Source organism: Olea europaea, unplaced genomic scaffold, assembly GCF_002742605.1.
Source record: "Olea europaea var. sylvestris unplaced genomic scaffold, O_europaea_v1 scaffold2311, whole genome shotgun sequence".
Lineage (NCBI taxonomy): Eukaryota > Viridiplantae > Streptophyta > Magnoliopsida > Lamiales > Oleaceae > Olea > Olea europaea.
In genome coordinates, this window is record NW_019241205.1 from 56,479 (window position 1) to 63,808 (window position 7,330).

The following is a 7,330-nucleotide window of genomic DNA, read 5'->3' on the forward strand; positions in this document are numbered from 1 at the left end:
AAAAAAAAAAAAAAAAGAATATTGTTGGAATGCATAAAAATTTTCACTCTCCAAATTTAAATATGCTCAAAGAGACTATCTAAATTTATTGATTTCTTCTAATATTTTATTTAACAAATTTTTTTTTATATGTTAATGGTTAATCAATTTAAACATGCTTTGAATATTTTTTAAAATTATAGTATTGAAATTTACGACTTGTGAAATGTAATTATTGTACATTAAGAATAGAAAGAGTTTTACTCTTCAAATTCAAAGAGACAAACATACTCTGTGTTTTAAAAGGTTAAAATAAAGATCTATTGAAACTTATTTTTAAGCATTAAATCTTTGTAAGTAAAAAATCTCCAGGAGAAGCTATTAAACCCCATCCTCTGGTGTCGATTGGTCTTTATTTGCAGATAAGATTCTCCAATTGAATAGAAAAAAAGTAACTTATAATTGTAGCTATATTGTTGAAATTAATTTTTAACTTCAATTGAATAGAAAAAAAAGTAACTTATAATTTTATGCAAACGTAGGATTTGGAGTCCAATTACACGCTTACTTGTTTGATAAAAAAAAAAACATAGACGATGACTTAACTTATGGTGAACTTCCTTCAGCTAATGTAACTAATTTTAACTATGACAAAAATCAAAACCAAAAGCAAATTTCAATGATCACCTTTGAAACAAAATAAAGTTCACTGGCTAACATTAAACATCACCATAAGTCGAGTGACTCTTGGTCTTTTTAACCCAAAATGTAACCGTGTAATTGGGTTCGTAAATATAAATATATAAATTTTTGGATAATTATGTTTTGAAATCAAAGATCAATCGGTGATCAAGTCAAGTCAAATTGAAAAGTCCAATTTTTTTTTTCCAAGCCATCGTTATCCATATGAACTCATTACTTAATTGTTATGATATTTATTTTCTCATATGTTTCTTTTTCATTTCTATGAGGAGTTTATTAGGGAAAAATGTCTAAATTGAGAAGGAAATCTCTTCTAACTAGATAATTGCAATGAAAAAAGTTTGAAGACATTTTGTGCCGCAAAATTATGATGAATAGTTTTTATCTAGATATTTGGATGACTTAACTACGGTGTCAAATAACATGACGGCAACATATATATTATTTAAATATCATCTTCTGCAAGCTCCTTATGCATAGGTAGGTCTATATTTTTCATCGAAGCCTAACATGTACATGAGCATAATTTCGTTGAATGGTAAAAGATAATCTGGCATGGCACCAAGGTGGAGGTCTTCTGTGTCATGCATTCCTTTATTAAACGAAATAAATTCAGATGAGAGCAAAAATATGACTTTTTAGGGATCACTTTGAAATAAAATAAAGTTCACTGGGTGACACGGAACTTCGTTGTAAGTTGAGTGATTGTATTTTTTACCCAAGATTTAAGTGTCTAATTGGGTTTTTAAGCCTCTGTTTATGTAAAATTAAAAGTTGCATTTTTGTATTCAATCATACTCAAACATTAATTTCAACAATATATTCACAACTACTACTCAATTTATTAACTATATATCTTGTGGAATCCAATATTATTTTTCCTAAAAGTACATAAACTTTTGGAGAATCTTTTCTGGAAATACAGATCAATTAGAGATATGGGTGGGGTTTAAGTCAAGAAGTCATTACGTTTCTCCATGGCATTATTAATTATTGAAACTTACAGATTTTGACAATTCATAACCTTCTCCTAGGAGTTATTGTTAATTTGGACGGTCGTTTTAGTGGCTTTTCTTTGTTTGAACTTATTTCTTTTTTAAAAGAAAAACGTATTTTGAACTTTGTAATCTTTAATTTGTTTCATCTTGGATGACTTAATGTCATTTTTTGTAGAAATAATTAATTTATGTTTGCAAATAGTGCATTCCATTTGCCTCATCGGTGCATAAGTTAATTTTAATTACATTTGATATGTTTGAGGGATAAATACGTAAGCTAAATTAGGTGATTAGATTAATTTTTTTCTAGATTAGGTGACTAAGCTGAAACACGCACAAAAGTGGCCTTGCTGTTGTGACAAAATTGTTGAGGTGCTCTATTCATTTTGATCCGAATATCACATCAAACAAAGGTAATTTATGTAACTTTTGTTATGGCAGAAGTCATGAAATGATATTTGGCTTTGAAGTTTTATTGTTTTTTGGATGAAACTTAATGCAATTCGTTCTTTGGTAAATGCAAAATTCTGTTGTACTTTTTGAGTATGGATAACAAACTTGATTGGCGTTGCAAAAACCTTATGTTTGAAAGGATTTTGAGACATGAATTAGATCGCATAATGCAATGTTCTCTTGAGGTAACTAAAAAATAGTTACACACGTCATCTTCATCTGAATTTTGGACATCAGTTTTATTTTTTCATCTTTTTACACTTTCATACTAGATTCTTAGACTGGTAGTCTAAGTTGATAATGAATTCTTTCAAAATTCAAACTACGAAGCTAGAACCCAAGCAACTATATATTAAAATTCACATAGTGTTCTTAATACAGCCAGCACAATAATTTCTACCTTGATATTTAGCCAAATTTCGTGCAATGATTTTGATTTTAACTACCTAATTTATTATTATTATTATTATTATTATTTTTTTGATAAGTAGTCCATTTTTGCTTTTAAAACAAGTGACTCCAAAAGTTTTTCCAGTCCATGATCATCAACTTGAGATTTTCTCATCTTTTGGATAGATTCAAAAGAAACCAAGCCAATTTCTGTATAGGCTTGATCTCTTGTTCTCAATGAGCAAGATAAAAAACTTCTAACGTGGCAAGAAAGTTTTACTTATGGTTATTTCCATTTCAAATAATGATAAGTAGGGTTATCTTACCACATCAGCAATGAAATTTTTTTATCCTACCCACTATTAGCTGGAGATCAATTTCAAATTCTCGTAATGCATAGACATTTTTCCTAATTAAGATCAATATAAAAATAGGACTAGCCCGACTTGTTTGACTTGATAATCCAAAAATTTGGATAAGACCGGCTCATTTACATGGAAGAGCCGGAAATTTAAAAATTGATTGATAATCAAGTAATCGTTGGTCACCAAGTTTCAGATTTTAACAGTTTTTTAAGTTCTATTTTTAAATACAGCCCTATTTGGAGGGAATTAAAATAAAATTTTAAATTTTGTAAGAAATTGATGAAATGTGTGGTTAAAAAATTGTATATCCCATAAAATAAATGGTTAAAATTAATTGTTGACTTTAATTTGGATTAAAATCTAAATTTAATCCCTAGGGGACATAAAAAAAAAAAATTAAAAATTTTTTTTTTTTTTGGCCACAGCTTCAATTTTGATTCAATATTTTGATCACTCTACCCTTTTTCACATACATGCCCCCATCCAAATTAACATTACGTAAGACACTAATTTGTGCCAAAACTTTATAACAAAATCTCGGTCAATGACTCCAATTCGCAAGATGTAACTAGTAACTTGATATGTAAAATTATCACGTAAATTGGTAAGCATTTAATTTGGTACTCAACTGCAAGATTATGTGAAGGATCTTTCCAAAATTAAAAGCTGAAATCGAATAGGTGATAAAGTCATGTCTTCCTCCTTCTCCTTCTCCTTCTCCTTCTCCTCCTCCTCCTTTTTTTTTTGGGTTTTAATTCTAGAAGTCATAATATTTTGTTCAAGTCATCGTATCGTTAGGAACTCATTGATTTAACGAGTATGGCATCTCTTTGAAATTCATTTCTGAGAGCAGTTTATTAAGGAAAAAATGTTTACAAGAGTAAAAAAAAAAAAAAAAGGTTTGAAGATATTTTGTGCCTTGAAATTATGATAAATGTAGATTTTCTAAATATTTGAATGACTTAACTAGGCATTTATAATTGAAATATTATTCTTATCAAAATTTAGAGAATTCTTTTTCCTGGAAATAAAGATCAATAGAGCGATAAAGTCAATTCCTCCTTTTTTTCTTTTAAACAAAGGGTCATAACCTTTTTCCAAGCCATCGGTATTGATGTGAGCTCATTGATTTAACAAATACGACATTTATTTTCTCATCCATTTGCAGTTCGTTTCTAAGAACAATTTAGCCCTTGTTTAAGCCCCGATTTGAGGGAAAAAATGAATTTTTGAATAGTGTATTGATGAGAAATGTGTGGTTAAAATTTTTTTTTTTTTAGATTTACGTGTAATATTATTTTATTGAAGAATAAGTGATTGAAATGATGTCAAAACAATGTTGCAAAATGCATTTTTCCTAAAGAATGAAGCTCAAACCAGGGTTTATAAAGGAATATTGTCTAAATTATAAGAAGGAATTTCTTCTAACTAGAGAACTACTATAAGAAAGATTTGAAAATATTCCATGCCCCAAAATTTGCTGAATAGTATTTCTGTAGATGTTTGGCCCTTGTTAGGGATTAAATCAGATTTTGATAAAAGTTGATGAAATATATAATTAAAAAGTTGTGAATCCATAGAATATGTTGTTAAAGTTAATGGTTGACTTTAAATAGAGGCTTGAGTGACTTAATTAGAGTGTCAAACCATGATAAGGAAAACATATATCATTTAAATATTATTTTCACTAGGTGATATGGAACTTTGACATAGGCAAAGTGATTGTCTCTGGTTTTTACTCAAAATGTAAGTGTGTAACTCGGTTCCTAATCACGTCCAATCATGTCCATCCACAAAACTTACTAGCTGTGGTAAACTACCCAAAATAGAAGGAAAAAAATTTGCTAAAGACAAAAAATTTTGGACGAGCAAGCAGCACGAGGTCGCTCGCGGGAAACAAAATTCAAAGGTTAATTTATTTAGGATCGAACTCTGATACCATGATTAACAATAATATAAATTGTATATAATGAACTCTTGTTGTCAATATTACAAAGTGGAAGACCTTATTTATAGATTACAAATAATTCTAAAAGGAAATACTGTGTAATAATTACACAATCAACTAATAAGGAAAATAATCCTATATTATTGAAAAATATAATAAAAAATTATTCTAGACAATATTTTCATATCTTTAACAATACGTAACAAGAACTATGAATTAAAAACCTTTGAAGTGTCCCAGCAACTCCCATAGTCAAGGTCATTGGTTCTTGAACATTAATCTTTATTCAAAATTGCAGGTAATTGTAATAATTAACTGTAGATCATCAAAGAAGAAGATATACAAAATTAGCCAAAAAATAACAAATGAAGAGATAATACTACAAGAAAACACCAAATGATAGCCTAATAGCTCTAATTTCCTCCCAAAAATAGGTAAAAAGTAACAAATGTTGCCTACTTCTCACTAAACCCATGTGGCATGCTCACGCCTTCAGCATTTTCAATAAGATGACATCTATAATCTTAAGAGCATTAGATGAATCCATCTCTTATCAAGATCATTAACAAAATGTAAGCGCGAAATTAGTTGAAACTCATTCATTTGCTAGACTTTCTTCCCTTCTTGTGTTGACGATAAGGAAAAGTAGACGATTTTTTAGTGACTATTTTCTTCTAATACAAGCAAGGAAAAACCCATCCAATACATATAAAGATAGCTTGAAACCCACAAAAGTTTACACAAAAATTGGTGTTGACATCTTAATTTTTTTCAAAGATGACAAATACATTAGTCAAAAAAAAAAAATAGAAGGAGCAAGTAAGTTGGCAAGAAAACCAAGATCACATGGTTCAACGACTGGTTATCAAATCAATCCCGCCAACTTGAGCCCATAGGAATAAAGGCAAATTTAAGGACCTCCAAACCCATTCTCTTTATGCATACCCCTATACATATATACGTATAAATAAATATGCTCTATGAGCGGGACGATAGGGACCCTCAAAGTTGGGGTCAACCTTTTTTTATATAAATAAATATACACATGCACTTTGCTCGAAAATTGAGCCCGACCAATTTGAAGAAATGGGAACACACACATGGACACATTACGCATATAAACAAATATTGTTAAAAAAATGTACACGATAAAAAGAATAACACCACTTGCTTGAAAAGCTGATAATGGGTAGCTCAAGATATGACTACATGGCTCTGATTTCAAATACGAATAGCATTCTAAACAAAACTAATTAGCAACACTTACCAGGTCGAAAAGCAAATACGAATACAAATTCTGTGAAGGCCTTGAAATTGTGAAAGATGAAAGGGTAGAGGAACCACTGTCATACTGTATCATCTTGTGTGTAGAGGCAGCACCACGATATTGTAGTATGGAACACCCACTGTGCATTCACAGCTTCAACGGTTATCCACAATATGTACTTCTTTCTATTTCAACAAGTATAAAAGTTAAAACTACTGAAGAATTTAAGGCATCTTTTTTCATATCGCCATTGGTCCATTGGTAAGTTTCTCTGCTGTTTTTCTTTTTCCAAGTCAATGTGTTAAAAGTATGCTGGAAATTGAATTGGGTTTTGTTAGGACCTTCCTCTTGCTGCTCACGGTGATTTCCGGGCTCAGTTAACCATTAAACATCGAATTCAACATCAAAACCAAAGTCACCAACTCGCCGGCGCTACCCTCTCCTATGGTTGCTTTCCTCTCTTGCTTTGTTGATTCAATCCACACACTTAGGATGGATACCACACAGGTAAGAGTCACAAAGGCTCAAGCAATTGGCATGGAGAAGAAATCACGAAGAAGAAGAAGGCAGAAGGACATGGCAGTCTCTCTTTGGAGCTCACGGGTTCAATGGACGGCTTCAACTAATGGACCGGTTTCAATAAGGATGAAAACACCAATATATATAGTAAGTCAAGTGGCCAACATAAGGTAAGTAAGGATATGGTAAGTAGGCTCGACTAGGGTTAACTTCCAATGGAAAGAATCAACAAGCCACAAAGAGTATTAGCCGTCCAATAGGTAAGGCAACGTTTGGTCGGTTCATCCATTATTCGATGTTGAATTATCGTTCAGTCATTCATGTCGACTGATAAAATTGGTTCTCATCATCGCTCGGGAGGTTGTTTTACAACATAATGTCTAACAACCTCCACCTTGGTGTCAAAGGACCTGCAAAGAAAAACGTTTTTCCATTAGTGACACCTCTAACAGAAAAATCGATAAAATTAAAATCATTTACCTGTACCGATGTTTAGAAGCTCTTTGCAACTTCTAAACTTTACCAGTGGCAGCACTTTCGTGCCCATATCTGAAGGATTGTACTGTGTGTGAATTTTTTCAAGTCTTACTACCTTCTTGTGATATTATATCCCTAATGAAGTGTAACCTAACATCGATATATTTAGTGCGTTCGTGAAAAACAGGATTCTTACATAGATGTATGGATGACTGACTATCAGAATACACAA